The 13,622-nt window shown below is 36.9% G+C and overlaps 1 protein-coding gene across 4 annotated transcripts in view; it reads right to left on the bottom strand.

Annotated features, from left to right (window-relative positions):
* LOC145672898 (aldehyde dehydrogenase, dimeric NADP-preferring-like) overlaps window positions 1-13,622 on the bottom strand; it is a 448,381-nt gene that overhangs the window by 96,910 nt on the left and 337,849 nt on the right. For 3 of the 4 annotated variants that reach the window (XR_014128699.1, XM_081742094.1, XM_081742097.1), the window contains exon 2: window positions 10,099-10,176. The exons of the other annotated variant lie outside the window; for it this stretch is intronic. The gene's annotated coding sequence lies outside the window, so the exon portion shown is untranslated. The remainder of the gene's footprint in view (window positions 1-10,098; window positions 10,177-13,622) is intronic. 4 annotated transcript variants of the gene reach the window in all.

Below are 13,622 nucleotides of genomic sequence, written 5' to 3'. Positions count from 1 at the left end.
GAAGGGACATTTGGGACAATAATTTTGGCGAGTCTACCTCATTATGTATAAGTTCATGCAGAAAACACAGAAGGAAATTAGCTTTTTCTGCTTCAAGAGAATACATTGAATTGAGTTCAAGATATTTTTCATATCGAGGGTAGATCTCCGTGTCTTTATATATCTATTAAGTAGCGAACAAATTTTGATTGAATTGATTCTAATTGGTGTGTATATTTTTGCGCACTAGGTTTTCTCGTTTCATTATCAGAATCCTTCCGCGTCACGAGAGATCGACAAAGGGTGTGATATCTATTATAGTCTCGAAAAAAATCGATTATAGTGGTACATTGTGAGCAGGCTAGCCACCATAGAATAATTTATCGTGATATACGATAATTTAGGTCTTAATGCTGTATACGATAATGCTCTTTAATAACAGATGAATATACGATAATTTTAGAACACAAACCTTTTGCAGTTTTTGAATGAGGAAATAAATACAAATGCATTGAATAATTATAAAACACACACACTGTGCTTTTTAACAGTCATTCCCTCTTAAATAAATCAATAACGATTTGAGAATTGGCAAATGGCAACCCTGAATCTATTCTTCAAATTTAATTACATTTACGAGTGGGTGGAAATACTGTTGTTGTCAAGAATGGTCTTGATAAGGATTTTAAAAAATGGTGGGAAAAGTGGTACAGATTTGGAAAAAAATGAAATGAAATCTTTAAGTTTTACGTCCCACGATTATATAGGCTAAGTTAAAGGAGACAGTGATGATAAGAAATGAATAAAATGGTGTAATGTACAAAGTGGGACGAAACGGGAGTACACTGAGAAAACCCACGCATACTGTGTTTGTCCGCCACAAAGTTTATTTGGTGCGAGCTGGGATCGAAACAAGGACCCCATGCACTAAAGGTGAACGCTGTACTATTGACCCACCCCGGCCCCTGACGTCGATTTGGGGTTCGAAAGTGAAGAGTACTAGATAAGTTTATTATATGTTATTGATATTATTAATAGCATTATACTTGCTTCTATAATTGTTGTTGTTGTTGATTTTAGTTTAGCGTCCCTTTCAGCGGCGAGGCTATATGAGACGTGGACCTACTGATTAACGTGGAATCCGAACCACATGAGCTCCCGCCGGGAATCGAACCCGGGTCTCCCACGCCAAAGGCGCGGGTCTCCCACGCCAAAGGCGCGTACGCTAACCGCTTAGCCACGGAGGAGCTCTTGCTTCTATAATTATTACGTACATAACGAATATACGATAATTTTCTGTAATATGCGATAATTTTAAAGACGAAAATCAATAATTTTATTCTTTGAGGTTGGCAACTCTAATTGTGAGTTCTTAGAAAGTTTTTATTGACTTATGAAAAGTAGGGACATTAGATACACTAGTTTTCAGATCTTAAACGACGATATATTACATATATAATAATCGAGTAATTATGGCTCCATTCAGCGCCAGGTTGTCCAGATAGATGAACTGGGCAGCTGCCTATCTGTAGCTCAGCAGGTTCTTTTTTCCACATGGAGTTTGTAACATTAATAGGGTGAACAATTACTTACCAACTATATAATTTATATAAATTTTTCTACTTCTAGCCCACATTAATTATATCAACTTATATATCGTTTAAAACACAAAGCTATTTTTATTGTGCCTCTCAACCTCAACTTTTGATTTTTCGTAATAATTTTGTTGATACTTTATATTGTAGTCCCTAACCAGGTTTCCTTCAGGTATTATATTTTAGAGAGAATAACAACTTATTATTTTATATAAAACACTTATTGTAAGCACTCATCGTTGCCGAGTCTTCTTAATTTAGAATCTGGATAAAAGTAGAAGTAACAGTGTGTCCTTATTCCTTTCCTCGGGTATTTATCCTATGATTTTATGCTACTCCGGACAATCAAGACGTAATGCGGGTTTGCATATATGCACGCGTTCTTAGAAATCACGAGAGAACATACATTTCAGCCCTTCCAAATTCCCCCCCCCCTCCGAGTCAAAAATCGAAAAAATGTCTTCGTACACAATTAGATCTAGTGAAAATCTATCTGTGAACAAAATTTGATGCTCTGGAGAACTACTTCCTATACTTAAAGATGATGATACACAGACACATACATTGCTTTATTATTATTACTATTATTTAATACTATTTTCCTGTTATGTTACTTTGTACGTTTTTAAAACTAAAACTTCATTCGAAATGTTACAGCAATAAAACACGCTTTCAGAATTCCAAAAATTAATTGTCTTATTGATTAACTATAAATTAAATCTTTCAGTTTACATGAAATGAAATGAAATCTTCGAAAAAAGAATTGTGTACAGGAGCAACGCCTTCGGATTTCGCTTCCTATCGTGTATAGACATAACGTGAAACATATATATCATAAGGACGTACTCTTGAAATTGCTTTCTCCAGGAACAAATCTTTTAGACAACGTCGCCCAACTTCTATTGGATATTGTGAAATGGAGGACACGCCTTAAATGTCAGGAGGCTTTAGCCGGACTTATAGCTCACAGATGACGAGAAGAACCCTAAAACATGGGTAGCGGGGAAAGGTCAAAGACATGGTCAAGTGCATTTTCGATATTTGAGGTGTGGTCTATACTTAGATGTCGTCTGCTACTCCGGGTAGTTATCTGTGTGCTGTTCCGTGGTATCATTTGAAACCCCCGTGAGAAAAGTGGGCGAACCCATACCTACGTCACACTACTTCTGCTAGGGTTCTTCTTGTCATCTGTGAGCTGTACATACGTCTTCTTTCTCTTTGCTTATTATTGTGACGTCCGGCCTGTTAGGCCGCGCCTTCATTGCTTCCGAATGCGATTGCGAATGCGAATTTCCCAGCCTGTGTAAGTAAATTAGAGTGCCTCGACTAGTTCCGACTCTGCAACCGACGAAAAGATCCGAATACGAACGATCCCAACATGCTGGGATTGTTCGTCCGAATTCGTTTGAATGGAGAGTCGTCTGCAGAGGAATTGAGAGCTACGTGAGAGAAGAAAGTTTGTTTTGCGTGAAAGCAGACTTCGTTGTGAGGTGCTTAGTTAAAAAAAATAAAATAAATAAACAAAAATAAAGATGGAAATAGATGTTGATGCTTTAATAAATTGTGTTTTTGATAAAGTTCCATTGTGGAACCAAGCTCATCCAGATTACACAAACGAAACGTCGTGAACAAATTATGGGCAGATGTAAGCAAGGAACTTTGACTGGAAGATATGTGTATTTTCTTTTGTTTTGTCTTTAAAATATGAAGATTTAATTAATACACGAACAGCAACATTTTATTCAATTTATATTTCGTTTTTGTTCCTCAAATAATGATTTTACGAATACATGTAATTATTGACAAATATGTTTGAAATAGCAAAAACGGGTTTCTTTACTCATGGAGATAATTTTCTTAGAAAGTAAGTTGATTCTGTAATCTCTAATTTTATCTAGTTAATTTATTTTAAAGTGAAAATAGTAGCAGTTACCACGGAAGCATAACAATAATAACGGAAGCGACATTCACTTTATTTTGCACACAAAGGAAATTAATAGATATTATTGTTATTTAGGCTCTCAAGACTTTAAGGTACGAATTTTGAAGCAAAAATATTTCACATTGAAGCTTGATTCGCATTCGCAAAACTTCGGATGTAGTAGAGGCACATGAATTCGCAGTTCGCATTCGGAAGCAATGGAGGCGCGGAGGTTCTATATCTTTATCGGTAAATACTGTTCTGCCCCACTAAAGTTCGTGTTTTTCTGTTTCTAGTACAGTGTTTTATTATTATTATTATTATTATTATTATTATTATTATTATTATTATTATTATTATTATTATTATTATTATTATTATTATTATTATTAATAATAATAATAATAATAATAATAATAATAATATTCAATATCTTAAAACAGATACATATCTTACTCTTTGTAGGGAACCGATACTCACAACATATGTGATTGAGGGCATTAATCTGAAAGTGAGAGAAGGTCAACATATATTGAAATGAAATCGTATTGTGACATAAATCAGAGACTTCATATGTTTATTCGATGTACTTTGTATTCTGGATTATACAATCACGCATAAACGACTGAAAAGTGATAAGTTCAATAAACCGTAGCAGACGTATCGTTTTCATTTTTTTTTTTAACTAGTTTTCTTGTATCCGAGCTTTAATTTTGTTGTATACTATAGACTAAAAACATGCTTAATTAAAAGCTATTTTTTTCTTTTTTAAGTTTGCTTACCAATTAACTTGTGATTACAGAAATATCAATGCTCTAATCTAAAACATAGTTACTGTCTGTTAATGGTAACATGCTTCATATATGTCGGCGATAAAGCTTGTTAAACACTGCAGTAACCTGAAAGTAAACAGCTGTCTACACTTTATAGGCCTATATTATGTTCATATTGCTTAGCTACTAAAGCCTGTGACAAACATCTTGGCATTTCAGCTAAACGAATAAAACGCAAGCTCTGAGGCGACGTTGCCAAGTGGTAAAGGGGTGTGGCTATAGCTAAGCAGTAGGGGTGCGCACGAGACGAGTCGAGACAGGATTTTCCTGACAAAATTCGAGTCGAGACACGGCTCTTCCAATAGAAAAATATATATTTTTCGAGTCGAGACATCACTTTTACAGCACATTTTCGAGACGAGACAGCCACAAATCTTGTCTCGTGCGCATCCCTACTAAGCAGACGAACTATAGCGCGATCAGGTGGCAGAGGATAGACGTGGATGTGTACAAAATAAACGTGGCAACACCGTTGGCTTCTCATTTGCTAGCAGAATTTAAAGGGAACTTGGATCGCCGCCTTCAAATGCCAAGGTGTTTGTCACGCCGTTTAAATTATATTGCGCTTGACATGGAATAAAATGAAATAATATGAAATATTTCAATTTAACGTCTCACAATTATGTACGATAATTAAGGTATGTCAATAATGATAGAATAATTTGGTGGAATGAAAATGTGGAAAGAAATGAGAGTACCCCTAGAGAACCCACGGATACGACGTTGTCCATAACAAACTTACTTAGATGAGGATCGAACCAGAGACCGCACGCACTAGAGGTAAGGGCTACCAATCAGCCAATCTGACTCCCTTAACATGGAACGGATTTTATATAAGTAACTTTCTGTGGATTTTACGTAAGTAATTACAACGTTATTTATTACGATGATCCTTGGGGAGCACGGTGGGTCAATGGTAGAACACTGACCTCTGTTGTGTGGGGTCCCTGGTTCGATCTCTGGCCAAGTAAGTGTTTGGTGGACAACATTGTGTACGTAAGTTTTCTCGGGGTGCTGTTTCCTTCCACTTTCTCATTCCACGAATTCTTCCATCATCATTCAATTTTCTTAATCATAGTGTCCCTTGGCTTAACGGACATAATCGTGTTTTCTATTATTATTATTATTATTATTATTATTATTATTATTATTATTAGTAGTAGTAGTAGTAGTAGTAGTAGTAGTAGTAGTAGTAGTAGTAGTAGTAGTAGTAGTAGTAGTAGTAGTATATTCGTTGGTAAGTTGAAGTTAAGTGTCTCTTTGAGTATCGAAGGTAGATGAGACGTAGACCAAAAGTTTAACCAGGAATCCGAATCACAGAGCTCACTGGGAATCGAACCCAGATGTCCTGCTTTGAGTACACTATGCGTATCACGAAATAACTCTGTATATATTCGTAATCTCATTCGATATTTTTGCATTTTTTTTTATGAGCTGTTTGCATTTGCAACATTTTATCCTCACTGTTTCGCACCATATCACTCTGGTTTAAGAAATATACTGATTGTCTCTATATAGAGAAAAATAAATACAAAGAAGCAGTGAGTATTGTTTTTCTCTGAACTCAAACTGTCTCCAAAATATAGCCACTTTCTTTTCCTCGCGCTCAGATGTCTCACAATAAAAAGTAAGCTGAAATTGCCTATGCCTCTTCTTTACTGTGTTTCCAAGAACTAGAAGCAAATTGGGAAAGAGCTTATGCATAAAAAAAAAAAAAAAAAAAAAAAACGGAGAGAAAACACCCCTTTATCTGTTGGCATTCCCTTTCGTGGCTCTTTTGCCAAAGCACAATGTCGTAATTCAGAGGCAGAGCGCTGTGAGCTACGAATATGAGAACTATTTTAGCAGAAGCGTTGTTTATGGAGACACGGCTTGCGAGCGGCCAAAGACTCGCTCTAAAGAATCTGTTCTTCTCATATAAGAACTGATGATAAAGTATCAATGCCTACCGGAGAACGAAAAACGAAAATATCGATCTACTGAGTTGTTCACAAATTCTTTAGTCCCGTACAAAAGAAGTTATCGAGTTTATTTTGGTTACAGGTACGGTGCATTTTGTGTTTTGGAGCATTTGTGATTTTGCACCAAGTAAAATTGTAAAAATAACTTGACGCTGGTCTTTTCAACCGAAGTTTTCTAAATCCATATCGATACTTCACTTAGAAAATTTAATTCGCACTATTCTACCTTAAATTTTTAAAAGGAAATTGTTTCTCAACTGCACCACCCAGTTCCATGAACTTTAATCAATGATATATCCAACTGTTGCACATCCCTTACACACACTCATGACGTCCGTCAGAGCCTTTCTAGTTCAACTGTGCCCCTTCTGACGCTGCTGTCGATGTGTGTTATGTTCAGTGTTCGAAGTGGAAAAAAAAGCAGAGGCGGTATGTTTTATTATGATTTTGACTCGACATACCAGCTATCTAAATATTGAAATACAGTGAAGGTATGTTGCCTAAAAAAATTTCATTTCTATTTGTATAATGACTGAAAACCATTGGAGATCGTGTCTGTAGTTACGGGGGGGGGGGGAGAGGCATGAAGAAACTTTTATCCCCTACCAACAACTTTCTTTTAAAAAAATATCCCCTTATGTTGTCTTATAGAAAATTATACACGAAAATGCTCAAAAACCGAGTTTTTATATTAAAATTTCCTGCGGGAAAACTCTCGGACCCCTACTCGACTGAGGGATATTACAAACTCCCGGAAGATCCGCCCTACAGCAGACTATCCCTAAATCCACCCATGCTCAAAACACGACATTTGTATGCGTTATGGTTGGTTTAAAGGGACAAGTTTTTGACTAAAGTGTTCGTCTCTCTCTCATGTATTTTTTACCTTTCCCGAAAATTCAGAATTTCTCTTACAAATTTCAGACTTCAAATTTTTAGAGAAGAAACTTCATAACCTGTCGAAGGCAACAATCCAAGCCGATTTTTTTATTTAGAATTTTCTTTATTGTTGAAATGACAATTTTTGAAATTGAATATCCAAATCTTTAACCATATACTGTTTCAACAATGAAGAAAATTCTAAACAACAAATCGGCACGGACTGTTGTCTTCGATATGTTATGAAGTTCCTTCTCTAAAAATTTGATATCTGTTGTTTGAAATTTGTAAGAGAAATCGTGAATTTTCGTGAAAGGTAAAAAATACATGAGAGAGATACGAAGACCGTAGTGACGTCTATCGGCAAAATTTGTTCCTTTAAACCAACCTTAAGGCAAGAAGACACACACATACATAAGAAAAAAAAAACAATTGAATGTGGCACATCAAAATATACACTAGATGAACTTATTTGAAGACGCCTTACTTTAAAAAGAAAAGGTAGGCAAAAGGTAAGAAAAATGTCTGTGTTGTCAACTTAGAAATTATTTCTATAGAAGAAATAAAACCTTTTTATGTGCAAAGCTATTCGTTAATTACTGTATATAAAAATGGATTTATTAAAGGTATTTAGCATCTACTCTCCAGTGACGGTATGTCTTGATCACTGAAATACCAGAGACGGTATGCCTTCGTCATTCAGAAACCAGAGGCGGTATGGCATACCACCGCATACCGTCTCATTTCGACCACTGGTTATGTTACTTGAACGAGCATTCGAAAGAGGAGGGACAGGTTGTTGCTGCCGAGATCTTTGAATTGTTGGATGCGGAAGCGTTGCCACAATGAATTATTTCACGGAACTTCGCTGTGCTCTGTCCTGTTAGCTATTCTAACTAACCTACGATCTTCACTCGTCAAGACCAAACGATTCAATGACAAATTGGCAACTCAGTCGAGTTCATTCACTTCTTATCCCTAAGCAAAGGTAGGGTTTCCTCCGTCAGAGGATGAAGGAGGTAACGCCGAAGTATGTTGGGCATTTTTCCGAGGACACATCCGAAATAGACAGGCTGTAGAAGGGGTCAAGGGAGGAGGGCGCCTCCTAGTAGCAATATCGGCCCCTTAACACGTTATATTGACATGGGCCTATAGGTCGTTTCATATAGACGTGAATCATTTTCGGTACGGTATACAAAAAGCTACCCACCAAAATGAATTTGACCCCTCATCCTGTTAGTAAGAAATTGAAGTCAGTTTCCACACAGTTTACACATAATTTTTATTCAACTTTCTCCATTAACCGACTTAAAAAAAAAAAATCTCAATTTCACCTATATGTATGTATGTATATGTATGTTCGTGATTATATAGAGAAATGTTGGTCATATTTCGACGCAGCTCTCACCAATCGAATAAGATATTTCCAAAAAGGTTCTGACGCATAAAATATTTGAACATTTTTAATAATGGATTATTTTTAAAAATTGAACTAATTCCTGCAACTCTTGATGAAAAATATCCTAAAATATGCAGCAACCACAAATGCAGCAGAGAACGGTGGGGTGCATACAAGCAAGGGGTTGATAATATCTTTGTAGCTTTCTCCAAATAGTTTAACACTGCTTGGTGATGGATGTTTAATTCATGGTCGATATCAGGACTGTTTACATGCAAGTCTTGCTCAACTTTTGCCACAATATCACTCATATTTCCTGTGATTGGTCTCCCACTGTGAGATCTTGGACATCGAAAATGGAAAAATGTTCTCAGCTCTTAGAGAGAAGATTCTACAAACATATAAAATGTAACATGCATATTTTACGCGCATATCTTGTTGGAATATAAGAACGAGACAAAAACTCATAATAACTTGAAATCCCGAAATTGCATGTATATGCATTGCTGCTTGTGGAAACTGTGACAACCAAGAAGAAAGATGGAAATACGTCCAAACGCACAGAATTTGTACGCCAGGATATGACAGAGTAACAATTACAATTTCTTTAAGATAGTAGATGCGTGAGGCCATTAGCATCCTTGGTTCTCTCTATTGACTCTAGTGACTGCAACGACTCGTGAAGCCTGGGCTCTACACCAATCAGAGAACTACTTTGCTTCACGTGTGATGCAACGGAAAAATTCGGTAAGATTCGTGGAGTTGCCTTCCGAACGTACACTTGAGAAAGCGTGAAGCAACACAAATATACCAACAATGTTGCCAAACTTAAAAGACATGCGAACAAAAGACAAGAAACCAGCACTTAAAGAACTATAACATAAAAACTAATTATCCTTCGAACTAAATAGGAACAATACTAATAAGAAAAATATAAAATAACGACAGCAACAGCAATAAACGAAACTTAGCGGCAACCTGACAACACTGCATCTTCAGGAGATTTTCTTCATACAGCGCGAGAGATGGCACAAGCAAAATTTCATAGGTAAGGGTTGACGATTGGGAAACACCCTCCCGCTCTATTGGATGATGAAATTGGTATATCTAGATGAAGCTTCACGACTCGTTGCGATCACTATAGTACCGCAAGAAGGCATTTTATGCAGCCAGACAGGATTCCCTTGGTCTAGTGTAAGCACGAATGTACGAGACGAGACGCGACAGACCTCTTCCTATAGAAACACATAAACTTTCCTACACAGGACAACATTTTCACGACATTTTTTCGAGACGAGACAGCGTTAGCTCTTGTCTCGTAAGCAAACTGTATTAAATAGCGACGTTTGGTTTCTGCGGCGATGAATATTCGAGTTTCATAAACCAAAGAGCTAGCAATGTAATCCTGAAATTCATGATTAGTATATGATTTCCAGAGATTAATTTCACTGATATTTTGCAGCTAAATAGCCATGAGATACGCCCACTGAATTTCGCTATAAACTACAACCGAATAAGATAGGCCACTCACCTGAAACTTCTAATGTTCCATTTTCTAACACCTCCCCTTCCACACCCTTCTTGAGTGCAGATCGCCTCGTCCAGCAAACTGAAACGAAGGATAATATTACTAAATGCTTGGTTATTCAAAGTCACTGTTCCCAGAATTTGACTGACAGATGCTTTCGTAATTGTAGAACTGAAATAATTGGATTATTACGTAAAATTTAGTTAAGTTTGGGAGAGTTTGCTATTTTTGAAACACTATTAGGAGAAAGGGATAGGGAAGGTTGAAAAGTTTTAAAATATTGACTTAACTTTCACATCTACAGACAATGAGTTCTTTAAGCGAATAATTTCTCTTACGTAACTGTCACTTATGTGATTTAATCTGCCAACAGGAACAGAATGGTTAACCAAAACCCCCAATGGTAGACGGTTGCTTGCTACGAACCAAAAGTCCTGAGTGACCTTCTTTCAGAGAATAGGACGAAAGTGTTGGAGAATCTAAAAGCACTCTCCTCGGAGTCTGCATCCAATGAATATTTCCTGTGGCTGTCAGTTAACATGGACAGGACGAGGCCAGCGAGTCTTCCCGATAAGGGCTTCCTTTATTAATACTTCATTACATTGATTCACACCGTTCGAGTTTGCAAATTGATATCTTTCACTTTTTTTTACTACACTAGCGACACCACCGGTAGGTTCTGAGAAAATGATCGAAAATGCATGGTAACAGTAGTAGTATTTTTTCCTAGTTGTTTTACTTTTTAATTAGTTCACAAATAGATTCGAAGAAATGTATTCCCACAGGCAATAGACATGTGTTTAGACATTCCAAACAAGAAATAGAATTAAAATTAAATCTAATTTATTTTGTATACAACTTGAACAATCTGGTCAATAATGATTCAGGAAAGATGACAAAGGATCAGTGATGTCGCTAGAGGGGGAACAAGGAGGGCGAGTGTCCCAAGTGGCTACAGCCAGGCGCGGATCCAAGGGGGCTATAGGGGCTATAGCCTCCCTTAACGCTCAGGTATACATTGGATAAAATGGGCTTCAATACTACTTTACACTAGATAAAGCGGCAAACTATGGTTTAGCCCCTCCCTTCATCGCAGGGTTGGCTGGTTTAAACCAACTTAAAAAAAAAAACTGGTTTAAACTTAAAAAAAAAAGAAAAAGAAAGGGACGAAAAATGCTTTAAATCGTGTGAACTTTATGGTGACGTTTCCACATATCAGACCATCACCACTAGTTTTATCTCCTTTTCACCTTTTAATCAAGGTGTCACATGTTCAATTCTCGGTCGCTTTCAAGTGTAAATCAATAGTGGTTCGGATGTCACTTTACGTGAGTCTTCTTGACAACCTCGGTATTATGTAAGGATGTTAAGCATAAACATACGAAACGAAACCAAATTGTATATTTCTGCTTGCCTGAATGCCTGCTGTTTTATAAAAAAGCCAAGGTTGCTTAAATATATTGATATAAATTGGCAAAATTTATCGTCTGCCTACGTGGCTTCCAACATTAGCTTGGATTGGATTTGTTTTAATTTTATTGAATGATATCTACATACTAAATTTGTAATTTAATACCTCAGTTTTAGCATATTGATTATGATACGTTTACGTTAAAATTTTACATGCAAAGCAATAACGGGATGCTTTGCATTAAAGTAATAACAGGATTTCCCAATGGCCAAAGCGGGAGTTTCCCGATTTATATATAATTCTGTGTAACTTTATCTTTTTGTCCTTCTGAAATGACTCTTAACTATTATATTAACAAGTATGTACTAAAGATCAGTACAACGTATTTTTATCAAGAGTCCTTCGTGAGTGAGTCGGCAGACTCATCGCATTTGTGGCCAATGAGTCCCGGTTTCGAGTCCAAATGGAGGACAGTTTCTCTTGGATGTAAGCCGAGAAGCGGTTTTGATTCCGCTTTAAGCTTATCTCACCCCTTGCAGCATAACCCTGTTGTTGCATAATAACACCAAGGCGAAACAATCTTATTTCTGTCCATATGTAATATAAATACATAGAGCAAATTATTTAAACCAAGAAAACCTGGTTTAAACCAAAACAAAAAAAGGTTTAAACCCCCCCAAAAAACTTTTTTTTTTCAATAAAAAACATGGTTTTTGTCAACCCTGCTTCATCGTATCCTGGATCCTTCACTAGCTACAGCTGCCCAACCCACGTGTTGTATAAACTGTAATTCAAGTAATATAAACTCATTATTTTCGGTATCTCCCCCTAAAAAAAAAAAACTACCTCTCCAAAATTTTTGTCACTCTGTTTGCCCCTTGCCCCAAGAGTTAAAGCTGGAATCGTCAGTGAATAGTATCAAATAAGAAAATCCGACATCTTTTTGACATAAACACAGATATCCTGCCATCCTTGGTGGAATAACTGCCGCAATGTAACATATTTCCATGTGTTATTACTTATGGCGCATAACTAACCTAATCGTGTTGGTTGCTTGGATTAGGTCTACAGTGTACAGTCCGCAGCAAAAAACCTGCAACATGAACATGTAAGTTTATTGTGAAACGACGAAGGTTTTTGTTCGAAAATAAGTGTGCAGGGGAGGACGCTGAGGTTTCTCCTGGCGTGGTTCGTGCCACTCAGATGTTATGTTGATTGCCTGGGCTGTTAGGCGTAGTTTTACAATAAAGTTACATGCTCATGTTGCAGATTCTTTGCTGCGGATTGTATCGTTTATTTCTGCAACTAGGTTATATGAAACAGACTTATAGTTTAAGGCAGAATCTAAACCAGCATAATAGATTCACATTTCAATGCTCTCCACCTGGAATCGAGTCTGTGAACCTAAGGCTATTAGAAGGCTGTATCACTTTTAGCTCCTTTTCATTTTACCTTCTATCCTACTCGTGGAAATCCAGTTCATTCTCTGTCAAGTGTTGCAAGAAGTTCCTCTTTTTCTTTTAAACAAACTATAGTCAAATCCAGATTTAGCAGAAAAGAATTAACCGGGTGTAGCATTGTTCGGCTATTGTCTGAAATAAATAAATAAATAAATAAATATGCTTTTTGTGAAACAATGGAAAAATTGCTACGATCTCAAAACACTAGCCTAAACTAGAACCGAAGGCGGCATGGTGGCACAGTGGTAGAGTTCTTATCTCTGCTAAATAGGGTCCCTGATTCAATCCCCGGCCAAGTAAGTTTGTAGGCACAAGATCGTATGCGTGGGTTTTCTTGGGATCCTCCCGTTTCCTCCCACTTTCTCATTCCATCAATTATTCCATCATCATTCACTTTCCATAATCATTGTTAGCTCAACTTGATTTTACATGTCAAACTCCCCTTCCTACGAGGGAGAATCAAAAACTAAGGTTACCAGGTCGATATTTCTGGAGTTTCATCTATTATAGAGGAAAGAGGACTGTGTGGGAATTTTAATACATAGAGTTGGCAACTCTACCGAGCTTCAGCCATCTGCTATAAATATACCACATTCACTTGACACCTAGTCTTCCGTTTCAGGCGCTGCTATCGGCTGAAGGAATTCCACTCTCTT

Source organism: Thermobia domestica, chromosome 16, assembly GCF_964235325.1.
Source record: "Thermobia domestica chromosome 16, izTheDome1.hap1.1, whole genome shotgun sequence".
Classification (NCBI taxonomy): domain Eukaryota; kingdom Metazoa; phylum Arthropoda; class Insecta; order Zygentoma; family Lepismatidae; genus Thermobia; species Thermobia domestica.
This window is presented reverse-complemented; position numbering and strand designations above follow the sequence as displayed.